Source organism: Giraffa tippelskirchi, chromosome 7 (assembly GCF_054371585.1).
Source record: "Giraffa tippelskirchi isolate mGirTip1 chromosome 7, T2T-mGirTip1v1.2.pri, whole genome shotgun sequence".
NCBI classification, from domain to species: domain Eukaryota; kingdom Metazoa; phylum Chordata; class Mammalia; order Artiodactyla; family Giraffidae; genus Giraffa; species Giraffa tippelskirchi.
This window is the reverse complement of record NC_137281.1, coordinates 14,870,861-14,886,828: the sequence shown is the minus strand read 5'-3', so window position 1 is coordinate 14,886,828 and position 15,968 is coordinate 14,870,861. Positions and strand designations below refer to the sequence as shown.

The window sequence follows — 15,968 nt, the reverse complement described above, 5'->3', positions numbered from 1 at the left end:
GGCGAAACTACAGTTCCCAGGAGGCCTCGCGCGAAGCGGCTTGGAAGTGGGCAGCCTGGAAGTCACTCGGGCCACTGGAGCTGGCGGCGTCTCCAGCAAGCGGCGCGGGTCTGGACGCCGCGGTCTTGGGGCCCGCGGGGCGGGCAGCCGGGACACCCAGGTATGTGGCTCCGGGTGCAGGGTTGGCCTTGCGCTAGGGTAGCGGGGAGTCGATGTCCAGTCGGACCCCGAGGGTCAGCGCGGGCGAGCTACCCGGCGGACGGCCGGGTGTGGGCACCGGCTGTTGGGGGGCGGCGGCGGCACTCTCGCCCTCCGGACCTGGCCGGACTCGTGCCCGCATGCTTCAACTTTCCAGACGAGCTACCCGGCGCTGTTGCGGAAAAAGCATGGCATGGGAGTCGGGTAGCAGTGGGTTCGCGTACGGGCTCTGCCTCTCGGGAGGTGCGATCTAGGGAAACCGCGCCGAACCTCAGTTTCTCCTTTCGGTCAAACCGGGGAAGAATAGTGTCTGTCTTATGCTGGGAATTCTGTTGAGATCCGATGAATAAAGCGTTTGGTACATAGAAGACACTTAGTACTTGCTTGCTTTATTGTTAGCTCCGGAGAAATGGGATGAAGGTATTATCGACTGAATGTGGTAAGTTGAGGGTGAGCCACATGGTTAGTACTCGGTGCAAGGTGGCTGTTGTTAGGCGAAATTATTTTGCTAAGAGCTTCGGTTTTGGAGGCAGAGCCAGGTTCAAATTTAGGTTCTACCTTTTACCAGCTCTGTGACCTTGGGTGACAGACTTCACTGCTCTGTACCTTGGTTTTCTGTCTACAAAATGGGTCTTTTTTAGTAGCAGCCACGTTGTAGAGTCGTTTTGAGGATGCAGTGAGAATACCATTTGTGAAATGCTTAGAGCAGCAGCTGGCACATAGTCAGCATTTAATAAATGACCGTCGATTCAGCATTTTCCCGGTTTCTCAGAGACCCCATGAGGGTGGGGCTATGCCTGTAGGCTTGCTTTTCTAGTGGATCAGACTTATAACTGATCTGGTTGACTTCCTCTCCTGCACCCTCAGGTTCCATCTGTGTAAAATGGGATAACAATATCAGCCTCAGAGGGTTGTAAGGATTTGCTGATACCGTGTTCCCAGTCCAGAGCCATCTCTCACTAAGTAGCAGCTTTTATATATTATAATTGTTCGTCTTCATGTGCTCCATCTGGCCCAGAGCTTGCCTAACCGTGGTGGGATGTGACATGACAGCCCTGAGCTCCCCCACGTGTTCACTCCCAGCCTCAGTGTCCCATCTGTGAAATGGTAGTCATAGGACATTTGTGCCAGGGTTGTTTCAATGAGAAGAAATGGCACTGACTAGCTACTATCAGCAGGCCACCCGCCTTCCCCCCAGCTCTCACACACTCCTGCCCCCAAATCAACCACTCTAGGGCTTTAAGTGTTGTACCACTGCTGCCCGCACTTGACTGTCTCAAAGCCCCATTAGCCCCCCGAGCTCCACCTCCACATGTGGGGCCTGTGCTCCTTGATGTCCTCTGCTGACTTGATGTCCCCTTGGGTGCCATGAGCTCCATATGTTAAATCGAAGCTCCTTTTCCTCGCAGACCCGGTAGTTACCACCTCGGCCGATGGGCCAAGCTGGAAACCTGGGAGTCCTTCTTCTCCCCCAGGCTTCCCAGATGCAGTTGATTGGCAAGGAGGATGGTGCTGTCATTCCATAGCAACCATTTTGTTGGCCTGTCTTGGTCTCTTGTCTTGTGGGCCACTGAAAGTCCCCCTTGGCTACTGAAGGTAGCCTTTTCCAACACGGTTGAGTTGTTTCTTTCAAGCCACCAAGGATGAATACATGTCAAACACTGTATCAGTAGGAGACAGAGAAGGCACTGCAGATGTGGCCAGATGGCAGTGGCCACAAGTATGGACTAAAAGCCCTGGCTGTCAGGGAGTCCATTTCTAGCGTGGCTAAGCTCGGCTGAGTTGCTTGCTTTCTTTCTGCAAAGTTACCCAGTGTCAGCGGGTTAGAATATCCTCTGTGCAACAGGCCATCCTGAGTGTTTTGGGAGGCAGCACACACACCCAGGAAGAGGCTGGGCAGGGAGTATGTTAGCTCTCCGTTTAGGGTGAGTCTGTCATCAGATCTGTCATTATAATGTCTTTTTTTTAAAAAAGATTTTATTTATATATCCTTGGCTGTGTTGGGTGTTCTTGCTGCACGTGGGCTTCTCTAGTTGCAGTGAGCAGGACCCAATATTGTGGTGCATGAGCTTCTCTTTGCAGTGGCTTCTCTGATTGCAGAGCACCGCTGAGTAGTTGTGGGCGCATGGGCTTAGCTGCTTCTTGGCATGTGGGATCTTCTCAGACCAGGGATTGAACCCGTGTCCCCTACGTTGGCAGGCGGATTCCTAACCCCTAGACTACCAGGGAAGCCCCTGTAATTGTAGTTTCATCTGGTGATGGGAACCTGTGGTCACAAATTTGTTTTGACCGCTAAAATTACTGAAGTGTGTTATTATTTTTTTATTAATTGATTGAATTTTTTTTTTTTTTTTGGTTGAGCCATGTGGCTTGTTGGATCTTAGTTCCCTGACCAGGGATCGAACCTGGACTTCAGCAGTGAAAACTCCAAGTCCTAAGAACTGGAGTGCCAGGGAATTCCCCCTAAGTGCTTTTTTTGCATCTGAGGAAATAAAAAAATGACTTTAAAACAAAAATCTTGGTCTTAATTGTTAGTGACAACAGCACATGGGTTTTTAGCAGTCTGTGTGGAACAGCTAGAGTTAAACATGAGCCTGTTTTTCAGACATTGCAGTTGTTAGGCGGTAAATCAAAAATGGAATTTAGAATGTGCAGTGATTGGCGCCTTTTTATTCCCCTGTGAAAGTTATTTTGCTTATATTTCAAACTTTAGTTTAAAAAAATGACCCAGGTTATGATAACAGCTTAAACTTGTTGTGTGTATAATTCCCCAAATCTAAATTAAATGTCTATATGTTTTGATAAAATAATTGAGCAGTCATTGCCTCTAAAGTAAAGGGTTTTTAGCAGTTAGAATGAGAGGCTATTAGGACCGGTTTGTGCATTTGTGCTTTCTTTAAGACACTGCCTCTATTTCTTAGGACTTCTCTGGTCATGGCCTTAATTTGTGTGTGTGTGTGTGTGTGTGTATGTGTGTGTGTGTCTGAGGATTGGTTGAATTTGGCTTTTAAAAAGTTATGCAAAGACATACATACTCGTAGTAACCTGTCAAACATTACAGAGATAGGCAAGGGAAATAATAACTGCCACCCTCCACTCCAAAATCCCATCCCCCTAAGAAAACCATTTATTCAGACAGTGAGTGTTTACTAAGTGTCCAGTGTCAGGCTTTGGAGATGTCGGAGAGAACAAAGTAGATTTGTTACCTTTGGAAATTTAGGGGTGGATGCTCTCACCTTTTTCTGTGCTCGTTGGATGTATGTATGCGTATAGTGGGGCATCATCCCTGGTGGCTCAGATGGTAAATAATCTGTCTGCAATGCAAGAAACCCAGGTCTGATCCACTGGAGAAGGGAATGGCAACCCTCTCCAGTATTCTTGCCTGGAGAATCCCATGGACAGAGGAGCCTGGTGGGCTATAGTCCGTGGGGTTGCAAAAGAGTCAGACACTACTGAGTGACTAAACAGCAGCAATGCGTATATTGACTGTTTTCTTTCTTCTCCCTCACCATTCCCCAGAAGAGGAGGGATCAAGCCACACATATTTGTAACTCGATTTATTTTAATATTTGATATCGCATATCTCTTCAAGTCATTACATACAGATCTGACTCATTCTTTTTAACAGCTAGACCCACGTTCTTCAGTGTGGAGAGACCATGCTCCACACTGCTGTTTCCCTATTACCGGACATTTAAGTTCTTTATGGGATTTCTTTCTTTTTAAAAATTTATTTGGTGGGCACCAGGCCTTAGTTGCAGCATGTGAGATCTTCAGTTGTAGCATGTGAGATCTAGTTCCCTGACCAGGGATTGATCCTGGGCCCCCTGGATTGGGAGCTCCTGGATCACCAGGGAAGTCCCTCTGGGTTTTTTCTTACATCCACAAACACACATCCAGTAAGCATTCTGGAACGTAGGCAGTACAGCATAGTGGCTGAAAGCATAAATTCTGGACAGCGAATAAGAGAGACAAGATCCTTGCTCTCCTAGGGTTTACATTCTAGCTGAGGGAACACGCAGTAAACAAGGTAATCTCAGGTGGTTTTGATTTCAGATGGAGGAAATAACAGCATGAGGGGATGGTGTAGACTGGTGATGGGAAAGGGCTAGTTCCTTTAGCTTGTATGACCCCAGAAAGCCTCCTAGGCCTCACTGAAGGGGAGTCATGTGAGCTGAGACTTGAATGAGCAAGAGGTACCAGCTGTGCCGAGAGCTGGGGGAAGACCATTCCAGGCTGAGGGAACAGGAAATGCAAAGGCCTAGGCGCGGGAATGTAATTGCTACAAAAACAGTATCATCGTAACTGGAGAAGGGTAAATTCCCACTGTTCAGGCTCATGCTACTTTAATTTTTGTAAAATAATAATAATGATAATAATAACTGGAGAAGGGTGAATTCCCACTGTTCAGGCTCATGCTACTTTAATTTTTGTAAAATAATAATAATGATAATAATAGCAGCTGACATTTCCTGGTACTTTACTCTGTACTCGGTGCTTTTCTAGGCATTTTGCACTTTTCCCCAATTAATCCTCACTCTAAAAGAAGGGGACGACAGAGGATGAGGTGTTTGGATGGCATCACTGACTCAATGGACATGAGTTTGAGCAAGCTCCAGGAGTTGGTGATGGACAGGGAAGCCTGGTGTGCTGCAGTCCATGAAGTCGCAAAGAGTCGGACACGACTGAGTGATTGAACTAAACTGAATCCTCACAAGAGTCCAGTGAAGTAGATAAATGTATGGAACTCGTTATAGATGAGGATGCCAACTCCAGGGTCCCAGATCTTGGCCCATATGCTACACTCCTCTTCCCAGGCCCTCTTGACCAGGCTGAGGCAAGTTTAAGAAGTGGGTGCAGCGTTTCCTTTCCACATTGTTTGACATGCAGAGCTCTGGGGACTATATTTAGTACCTCATTCATGTGGCAGCAGGAATGGTCTAGGGATGTGGCGTTGTTTCCACAGTAAGACACGACAGGGTCAGTTTCTGTAGGGATGTTTAGTTGGTTGGTCATTGGTTACTTCAAAAGTAAAGGCCCTTCAGCAGAGCCTGTCCTCAAATAAAACAAGATTGGTGGTGTGGCCGCCACGCCAGACGCAAGTTAGCAAGAAATGAGGTGTGGTGTTGAAGGAGTGCAAACAAGGAGCTGTCCCATTGAGCTTGCAAAGGGTGAGCTTTGCAAGAGGACTTGGACCAGCTGGGGAAATAGTGTTTCTAAGCACTGGACTAGTATCATGGACTGTTAAAGTTTTAAAATACCATCCAGTTATTAAAGCACTGATGTCTGGCCCAAGTAGGGGCTCCGGGATCCTGTTCCAGCCACCATGACTGTGTCCATTTTGATCTGGTATAGCTTGGACCTTAAGAGTTGTTCAATATTTTGAGTGAAGGGCAGACCTGGTTAGATGTGAAGATGGTGGTGGTTGCTTTTAAGACCAGGAAAAGCGTGGAGAGCATCTTTCATCCAGCCATCTATGAAGCATGTTTTTCTGCCCAGCCTGTGTGCCAGGCACCATATGTTAGACACTGACAGTATGACGTCACATAAGAAGGCTCTGGTTCTCCAGGGTTTGCACCAGTACTGTCCATTAGAAATATAATGCGAGCCACCAATGTGGGCCATATATGTAATTGAAGATTTTATGGGGATCACTTTTAAAAGAGTAAAAAGAACTAGGAAATGGACTTTAATAAGAAATTTTATTTACTCCAAAGCATATCATTGCAACATGTAACCAGTATAAAATTATTGAGATATATTACATCCTTTTTTTCTCACACTTCCTTCAAAGTACCATGTGAAATCTACTCCTTCAGCCGTCTCCATTTGCACCAGCCATGTTTCAGGTGCTCAGGAGCCACATGTATTGGACAGAGTGGGCCTCAGATGTGAGACTCAAGTGTAGATCAAGATTTACACTGATGGGTCAAAGATGCCATCCCTGTTTTATCTTGGTGAATAAGGGCAGATGAGTGATGAAAAGCATGCTGATCAGAGGCAGGCCTAGCTAAACTCACAGCTGTCATCCTTCAAAGGCACCTCGGGCCTGGTGTTGTGCTTGGCGCATGTCCCCTGTGTTCTGAGGTGGCCGGGACTCTGATCATCCCCACTAAACAGATGAAGCTGAGGCCTGGCAGCAAGAGGCCACTTGCTCACAGTTAGCAAGTGATGAGGGCAGAATTTGAACTCAGGTACAGAGACCATACTCTTAAATCTCTGTTGTGTCTGTGTTGTGTTAGTGTTTGAGGGAGGGTGGGGTCTGAGCTTTGAGCCACAAAAATACCAAAGGAAGGACTCATCACATAAAACAGACTCCCAGGGTTCATCAGCCTCAGTCCTCGAGTTTCTGTTGGTGCTGTAGTGCTGGTTTAGACCTGAGAGGTTGGCTGACCCCCTCCTTACATTGAGCCCCAGGTTTGGTGGCAACAGATCTTTCCTTCCCAGGAAGGGAAGGGGAGGGGTCTTCGGGGACTGAGGACAGTAGGCAGGATGAGTGAAGGAAATGAGAAAAGGACCCAGCCTGTTGAAAGTCCATTCTAAGCAGCTTCTGTAGGCATGAAGCCTCTTTTCTTTTCTTTTTAATATTTATTTATGTATTTGGCTGCATGAGATTTTAGTTGCAGCATGAGGGGGTCCTCCTTCATTGCGGAATGGGGGCCTGGTTGCCCCACAGCAGGTGGGATCTTATTTCCGACCAGGAATCAAACCCACATTCCCTGCACTGCAAGGCAGATTCTTAACCACTGGATCACGAGGGAAGTCCCTGAAGCCTCTTTTCTCTTTCATCTGCCTCCTCTCTCTGTCCCTCTTGACTGTGGCATCCTGAGGGAGCTTCGTGGCCTTTTCCTCTGAGCTCAGCGACAGCCAAGTTTACCCAGTGTGTGAGTATTGCCCTTGCTTGATCCAGAGGCATTGCTGGGTGGGGGCTAGCGGGAAGGGGACTCTCTCATCTATAGGAGTCATTATTCTAGAACTTCAGTTACTCTTTTGGTTCAGGATTCCCCCTCTCAGGAGCAAGGAGTGTCTGGGCCTTCTACCCAAACAAGGCAGGTGCTAGAGATTCCGAGTCTGTTCATGTGCCCAGATGACCTGTGCCAGCCCCAGTGGTTCCTGAGCGCCTTCACCTCTTTACCTCTCTTACCTCCTACTGCTGGACAGTGCCTGGCCGGTAAAAGATGCTCAGTGTGGGTTTGTTGGCTGAATTGCTGATACGAGCCAAGGTTCCCTGAACTCTTACTGGTACAAGTCTCTGCTCTGGGTGCTTTTCATGTAATATCTCATTTAATCCTCATAACTCCTCCATGGTGTAGGTATTCTTACCATTCACATTTCCTACGTAAATAGACTCAGGTCCTGAGAAGTGCAAATCACAAAGCTGGTGAGTATCAAAGTCAGGATTCAAACCCAAGCCAGTCAAGTCCGGGCTCTTTTTTTTTTTTTTTTTTAAGTTTCATTTATCTGCTTTTGTTTTTGTCTGCGCTGAGTCTTCATTGCTGCACACGGGCTTTCTCTAGTTGTGGCAGCTGGGGGCTACTAGCGGTGTAGTGGCTTCTCTTGCTGTGGGGCGCAGGCTCTAGAGCACAGATATCAGTAGTTGTGGCTCATGGGTCTTAGTTGCTGTGTGGCGTGGGATATCTTCCTGGACCAAGGATTGAACCTGTGTCCCCTGCATTGGCAAACGGATTCTTAACCACTGGTCTACCAGGTAAGTCCCTACGTCCAGGCTCTTAAACTCCCAGTCTGCAGTCTGTCCGTGGACGGCAGGTGGCTGAATGGGGTTGGGAGGCAGGGCCACACTGACGAGTTGCCGTCTCCCCACTCCACACGTGGTCTCTGGTCTGGGGTAGTCCTGCAGCAGGTCCCAGACCCCTTTGGCCCTGGAGACTTCACCATCACTCTGGCTGTGAGGTTTTTCTCTGATTGTGGACTTGAGGGACTCCTCCCTGGTGGTCCAGTGGCTAAGACTCTGTGCTCTCAATGCAGGGGGCCTGAGTTCTATCCCTAGTCAGGAAACTACATCCCACATGCCACAATAAGACCTGGGGAGTCAAATAAATAAATACAAATACATATTTTTAAAAAAACAACCAAAAATAACAAAAATGCACTGGATATTTGACATTACTAAGGAATTCTTGTTAATTTTTGAAGGTGTGATAAGGATACTGTGGTTCTGCTTAAGAAAAGGTCCTTATTTTGAAGAGTTACAGTCTGAAATCCCCATGAACTGTTAAGACGTCTGAGATTTGCTTCAGCTTAATACGGATGGGCAGGGAGGTAAGGAGGCCAAGTATATGGGCGAGGAAAGAGATGAAGTAAGATTGGCTAGGAGGCAATGCTGTTGAAGCTGGCTGGAGGGGAGTTCTTATGCTCTGCTTTTCACCTTTGTGTGTTTGCACCACGAACATCTCACCAAGAAAAATTAGAAGCAAGTATAACAAATGCCACTCAGCATTTGTGTGTTTCAAACTCGAGTGTAGTGTGGAGGGATTCCCTGCCTCTGCCCAGTCCACTTATATAATACAAAGGTGGTATTTTTTTTTCTCTTTTCATCATACGAGTCAATCTTTAGCACCTGGCTTTGGAAACCCCTTTGATAAAGTGGTGTCCTGCTGCGGCCCCAGTGGGGCTCCGTCGGCCACATGCTCCCCTGACTGCTCTGAGCACCATGGCGCTGGTTCTCTGAGTCAGCTCACAGAGGTCCTTCTTTCCCCAGGTCTGGTTCTCTCCAGCATCTGAGCATGGGGCCCCTCCTACATTTTTTCCAAAGACGAGTTCCAGCAGGAGGCCTCAGATCCTCCCCCCCATCCTCCCCTCAGGACAGATGAGCACAGATCCTTCCTCTGATGTGTCTCTGTCAGCTGCCCCCCCCACCCCCACCCCACATGGAACCACAATCCAGCATTTGGTTTTGCCTCCAGCGCTGCAGCGGGAGGCAGGGAAAGTGCCCCCTTTCAGTCCTGACTTTTGACAAAGCTGCAAGATGCAGCATGTGATGGTGCCATGGACCTGATGATATTTCTCATCAAGCCAGCAGATAAAACTACTTTAGAACATGCACACACACACACCCCCTCCGCCCACCCCTTCACATCAAGCAGAAAGGCTCCTGTTGCATTTGTTCTTTGGGGGGGGTCTCTAACTGCGAGTCAGCAAGGGGCAGAAATCCATGTGTGAAAATGGCAGGAAAAGCAGGCACCCTCGTTTAGGGGTTTCTGCTTGTGGTTTGCTTGCCAGAGAGGGGTAGAGATGTGTGATGTGAAGAGGAACTCGGGTCTAGCCTTGCTCGTGGCTGGTGCCATTGGCTCTGGTGATGGGCTCTTTCTCTGTATCACACTGTTGGTTTGCAGGGAGGAAGGCAGGCCAGGTCCTGCAACCCCCCACCCCCCGCAGGCTTTGCCACCTCTCCCCCCGACAGCAGTTCTGCTCTTAACTGTTCCTTTGCAGGCTCTGAAGCACGTCTAGCACGGAGAGCACATTAGGATCACTGTCACCAGTTTAGGCAGCCTGCTTTTTCCGGGTTTCCCGGTTTAGACCTGTATGTGTTGAATCTGAAGGTGGCAGACCCCAAACACTGATACTGATTTTTTTTTAATATTTACGTATGTATTTGGCTGCTCCAGGTCTTGGTTGTGGCACGCAAGATCTTTGATCTTTGTTGCGGCATGCAAACTCAATTGTGGCACATGGGATCTAGTTCCCCGACCTGGGATTGAACCCGGGCCCCTTGCATTGGAAGCACAGAGTTTGAGCCACTGGACCACCAGGGAAGTCCCCTGATTATGATTCTTAAAATTACTTATTCAAAGATACTCATCCAGCTGAATGCTCTTCCAGGTACTAGGTTTGTAGCAGTGAGCAAGGCAGACAAGGGTTCTCCCCTTCTAGGGCTCTCATTCAAGCCAGGGATTCAAACAATCAACAGATAAATAAGATGTATACTGTGTTAGGGCGCTTCCCAGGTGGCAGTAGTGGTAAAGACTGCTTACCAATGCAGGAGACATAAGAGACCTGAGTTAGATCCCTGGGTCAGGAAGATCCCCTGGAGGAGGGCATGACAGCCCACTCCAGTACTCATGCCTGGAGAATCCCATGGACAGAGGAGTCTGGTGGGCTATAGTCCATAGGGTCGCAAAGAGTCAGACACGACTGAAGTGACTTAGCACGCACACATACTGTGTTTGATGGTAATAAGTTCGAAGTGGAAGAGATTAAGAAAGGGGATGTGAGATATTAGGGTGGAGGATGTTGACAGTTTAGACAGGGTGCCAAGGGATGGCCTCCCTGGGAGTGACTTGAGATCAGGCCTGAAGGAGGCGAGGCAGCGTGAGCATTAGGGGTTTCTTGGCAGAGGGAGCAGCCAGTGCAAAGGCCCTGAGACAGCAGCTGGAGCAGAGTGGAAGGGGGCGTGAGTAGGAGGGCACGAGGGCACAGGAGTTCACAGATCTCTTGGCATCTAGTGCGGCCTCGTCTTTTCTCTGAGATGGAACCATATTGCAGGGTGTGTTGAGTTATTAAATTTCATTAAGGGACTTTCCTGGTGGTCCAGGGGTTAAGAATCTGCCTTGCAATTCAGGGGATGCAGGTTTGATCCCTGGCCAGGGAACTAATATCCTGCATGCTGCAACTAAAACCTGACACAGCCAAGTAGATACATAAATAAATATTTTAAAACATTTCATTAACTTTTGATTAGTGGCCACACGTGCATGGAACCAAAGGAACAAAAATAAAGCACCCAGTTCCCTTCCCCAGAGGCCACCACCATCCCTCGTTCTTGTTGGTGACCAGTTCCTTGGCACTGCATTATTTGAGTCATTTCCTGGCCTGCATTTGGTCGAACCATATGAAATTGCCTTTTTTGTGGGTCAAAAAGAATGGTTGAATATTACCAGTTTGTGAGATTCAGCCTGATAGCTTCCTTTCCATGGCCCAAGGAACTTGACCCATCCTTTCTTTGGAGCTTCCCTGGTGGCTCAGACGGTAAAGAAAATATCTGCAATGTGGGAGACCCGGGTTTGTTCCCTGGGTTGGGAAGATCCCCTGGAGAAAGGAGTGGCTACCCACTCCAGTATTCTTGCCTGGAGAATCCCATGGACAGAGAAGCTTGGTGAGCTATAGTCCATGGGGTCGAAAACAGTGGGACACCATGAACACTTTCTTGCCTTAGGGGTTGGTGGTCAGAGGTCGGGACCCCGTTGCTGCACTTGGATTGACTGGCCCAACAGTGTCCATGATACCAGTGTGTGTAAACCCCCTGCCCACCCATAGCCCCATAACCATCTTGATGTTAAGCCTGACAAGCTGCCTCTTCCTCCTGGGATGGTATCTGGGGGTGGCATTAGTCATTCTTTGGCTTTCAGCATCTTGGTGCCACCAGTTTTGAAATCACAGATAACTTCCAGAGGGAAGGGCACCCCTGGACTCTTGCCAGGTATTTGGCATGACTCACATGGCGGGACTGGGCAGAGTAGGTGGTAGAGAACGAGCCCAGAGTGTCCAGGAGGAGGTACTGGGACTGTGTAGGCTCAGGCTGTGGAGGGGAGGGCTGAAGAACAATGGTCTGGACTTGGGAGAAAGGCCTTCCCTCTCCTCTGGTGTGTCCCCTCCAGAGAGTTACACATCCTGAACCCCAGAGCCCTGGGCTGGGTCCCCCAGATCTTGCTTTGGGGGAGTTCCGCCAGAAAATCATTTCAGTTGGTTTGCCTTTGGCTGCCAACAATAGTAATAGCAACAGCAGCAGCAAATTTGGTTTTTTTTGGCCGTACCACATGGTGTGTGGAACTTCCCTGACCAGGGATCGAACCTGTACTCCCTGTAGTGGAAATGCAGAGTCTTAACCCCTGGGCCGTTGGGGACACACCAGCAAATAGATAATTTATACAGTGTCTGCTAGATGCTAGGCACTGTGCTAGGTGCTTCCGCAAAGTGACTCATTTAAACCTCCCAACAACCCTGTAAGTGCCCTTATTATTCCCCTTTTGCAGATGAGGCCAACTAAATAACTTGCCCAACAGCTAGAAAATGGTGACACGATTTGGATCCTGGTAACCTGGCTCCAGAGGCCACATTCTGAACTCTTAATCACTGTGCTCCTGCAGTGGTTCTCAAACCTGAGCAGGCACTGGTGTCCCCCAGAGGGCTGCTTAAAACACAAGTTGCTGGGCCCCACCCAGAGTTTCTGATTCAGTAGGTCTGGCTTGAGAATATACATTTCTAACAAGTCCCCGGGTGATACTGCTGCTCCTGGGCCTGGGAGCACATGTTTGAGAAGCACCGACCTACTGTAATAGGAACTTCAAGTGAAATTGGCCCCAAATCAGGAGATTGATGATCTGTAACAAGGAAGCCCATAGATAGGCAGTACCAGGGTAGAATAATTAAGCCTGTAAGGAGACCAGCCCTCTCCACTAGGTATGTCTCCTGTGTCCTCAGGCTCCCCTCTTGGCCACAGGATGACATCATTCCCTGACGAGGCGATATCCAGCAGCAGAAATATCCAGCCTCTGGAGGCTATATCCAGAGCATCTCTTAGGAGTGTGGAAACTCTTCCTAAAAGCCCCGCCTCCCAGAGCCCCCTCATATCTCATTGGCCAGCACTGTGATACCTGACCACACCTGAGCAAATCACAGGCAAGAGCCAATCAGGATTTACTGTCAGGGCTGGGGCTGAAGCACAGGACTATGTAGTGCTGTTTAGGAAAAGACTGGGAGGGGGGATGGATATTGGGTGGGCAGACAGTTGGATCTGCTGCAGATGTTAGGGGAACAAGGTGAAAGCCTAGTACCTATCCATTTTTGTGTCACTGTTCTTACCAACTTCCTTTTGTAATTACCTGAATCAGGACATGGCTTTTTAATTCTCTAATCATTTCCACCTTTAAGAATGTGTGCACAGAGTCCCTGTATCATAGGAGCTCTCAGTCCTGTCGGGAAACCAAGTATTTCATCTGAAGACTCAGGGAAACCCAAGCTGGGTGATGAGGCAGCAGTCTGAGGGGCAGTGTCTGTGCTCCGTGACTGCACGCACTCTGCTCAGCAACACTTGGGCCTCCTCTCTCTGCTTCTGACCAGTTTTCCTATTCAAGGTGCTCCTTGCAGAGGCTCAGTTTCCCCTGTGAGGACTGCCTTGTAGGGTGGTTGTTAGGATGAAAGGAGAGGATGTAAGGAATTTCCTGGCAGTCCTGTGGTTAGGATTCTGCAGTTTCACTGCCGGAGCTCAGGTTTAATTCCTGGTGAAGGAGCTAGGATTCCACAAGCTGGCTTGGTGGGAAAAAAAAGGATAGGATGCAGGTCAAGTGCTTACCCCCAGTAGCTGGCTCATGTTAAGTGCTCAATAACGTGGCCCCTGCTGTTAACATATTAAATTTTACTTACTAATTGAATAGGGCTTTTCTGGTGTCTCAGGCGTAAAGAATCTGCCTGCAGTGCAGGAGACTTGGGTTCAATCTGAGGGTCAGGAAGATCCCCTGGAGAAGGAAACGGGCAACCCACACCAGTATTCTTGTCTGGAAAATCCCATGGACAGAGGAGCCTGGTGGGCTACAGTCCATGGGATCGCAAAGGAGTCATACGACTTAGGGACTAAACAATGACAATTAATTGAATAGTATAATTTAATAATCCCGCCCTTTCCTCCCAACAACACATGAAAGTGACCATTCGTTTTGCAGACTGACATTTCCTGTGAGTGCCTGTCGCTGCTGCTTACGGACCCAGCATAAAGCTGTTGCCCTGTAGATCTGCCAAGCGACCGAGGAACGAAGTGCAGGCTGTGGAGCCACACCATTTGGGCACAAGTCCTGGATCCATCTCGGGCTCCCATGTGACCACTAGGCTTGCAGTATCTTGGTTTCCATATCTTTAAGGTGGTAATGAAACCGTGTAACTCAGATTGAGATTTGAACCCGTGAGCCCAGACTCGAATCCAGCCAAAATCCAGATGGGGACTTGAATCCACAGTCTTTTAACTGAGATTCCACACCTGGTCTCAGGACATAATGAAGCTCAGGTTCTTGATGTCTCCTTACAGAAAGAATTCAGTGAAAGACAAAGTGGTGGCTAAGAAGTTGATTTATTTAGAGAGAAACACACCCCACAGACAAAGTGTGGGCCATCTCAGAAGGGGAGAGTGGCCTCGAAATACTGTGTTGTTAGTTTTTATAGGCTGAGTAATTTCATAGGCTAATGAGTGGGGGGATTATTCCAACTATTTTGGGGAAGGGGTGGAGACTTCCAGGAATTGGGCCACCGCCCAGTTTGTGGTCTTTGATGATTGGCCTCAAAACTGTCACGGCACCTGTGAGTGTGTCGTTTATCTTACGCCTGTGTGTTACAGTGAGTGTTTACTGAGGCTCAGGGTCTAATGGAAGTTGACTTGTCCACCATCTTGGACCTGTTTGGTTCTAATCAGTTTATGATGTGTCCTCGGGCTGTGTCATTCTTACAAAGTCTGCCACCTCTCCTCTGAGGTTGATGGGAGAATTGCATTCAAGCGCACAAAGCATTTTTGAGCACTGCAGCCCCTGGCCCACAGTGAGCACTCAGTATATCCTCTGTATCTGCTGTTCTTTGAATATTTGTGCCAGTTTATTCACAGGGGACTATGACTTCTCTGGTGGCTCAGTGGGAAAGAATCTGCCTGCCAATGCAGGAGACATAGAAGATGGGGGTTCAATCCCTGGGTCAGGAAGAAGGAAATGGCAACCCATTCCAGTATTCTTGCCTGGAAAAATCCCATAGACAGAGGAGCCTGGTGGACTGCAGTCCATGGGATTGCAGAGTGAAACTCGACTTAGCAACCAAACAGATAAATAAGCTCCTTGAGGGCAGGGTCTGTGTGTTTTTTGTTGAAACCACTGTGTCCTGAGTAGGTGGATTATATATCTCTTTTGTGGATGAAAACAAGGGCAGTAAGTCATCCTTCTTTTGTTTTCCCTTCAGCTGCCCAGAATTTAAACTCCGTGACTGTAGTAACCTCCTGTTTTGAACCTGATTGAATTTGGGGGCAGCATGTGATGACTGCAGCTGGTGGTTATTGAGAGTTTTGTGCATTAGGGCTAAATGCTCTCTGTAAGCCCTCACTGACTCTTCACATTCACCCCATTTTACCAATGAGGAATCTGAAGCCCTGTTGAGGGTGGGGCACCTGTCTTTCCTCTGGAGGAGGTCCAGTGCCGAGGTTAACAACTGGAAACCCAAGAGTTGCTCTGCTTGGCTTAACTCTGCCCTGCCACTTTCTTGCTGTGTGACCTTTCGCCTGTGACATCTCTGTTCTTGAACTTTCTCATATGTAAAGTAGGAATGCTAATCGTGCTTACTCAGAGAGGACGGCTGTGAAGGCTGGGGGAGAGGGGAGATAATTCGCGTCACGGCAAGTGCAAAGTGTGTGTGTTGGGGGTGGTTCTGGGGCTGCTATTGTTGGGCACACCCTTTCCTCGGTGCTTCCCAGGCTGGCCGGAGGAGTCCGGTGGCCGCGCTTAATCATTAAGCTGCGCTGCTTCGGCGAGCTCGCTCCCCGTCCGCCCGGCGAAAAGGAGCCCATCTTTGGATCGTGCGGTTGTGAATGAAGCGGGCAGGGGAGGCCGTGGGCGCCGATCCAGCCCTGGATCGGTCAGCGAACAGGTGGCGCGTTCCTGGATCCGAGGTCACCGACCATCCGCCTTTGTTATCTTGAACTTTCACTCAAGCCCATTCAGGCTCCTCAGACCACGTGTCTGATGAGTAAGGAGCCCTTTTATTTCCCTCCCCCGAAGGGACCGCTGGCA

The 15,968-nt window shown here is 48.7% G+C and overlaps 1 protein-coding gene across 2 annotated transcripts in view; it reads left to right on the top strand.

Annotated features, from left to right (window-relative positions):
- Nucleotides 1–42: 42 nt before the first annotated feature.
- Nucleotides 43–15,968, top strand: part of SIPA1L3 (signal induced proliferation associated 1 like 3) — a 249,460-nt gene continuing 233,534 nt past the window's right edge. For both annotated transcript variants that reach the window (XM_081516644.1, XM_081516643.1), the window contains exon 1: nucleotides 43–160. The gene's annotated coding sequence lies outside the window, so the exon portion shown is untranslated. The remainder of the gene's footprint in view (nucleotides 161–15,968) is intronic.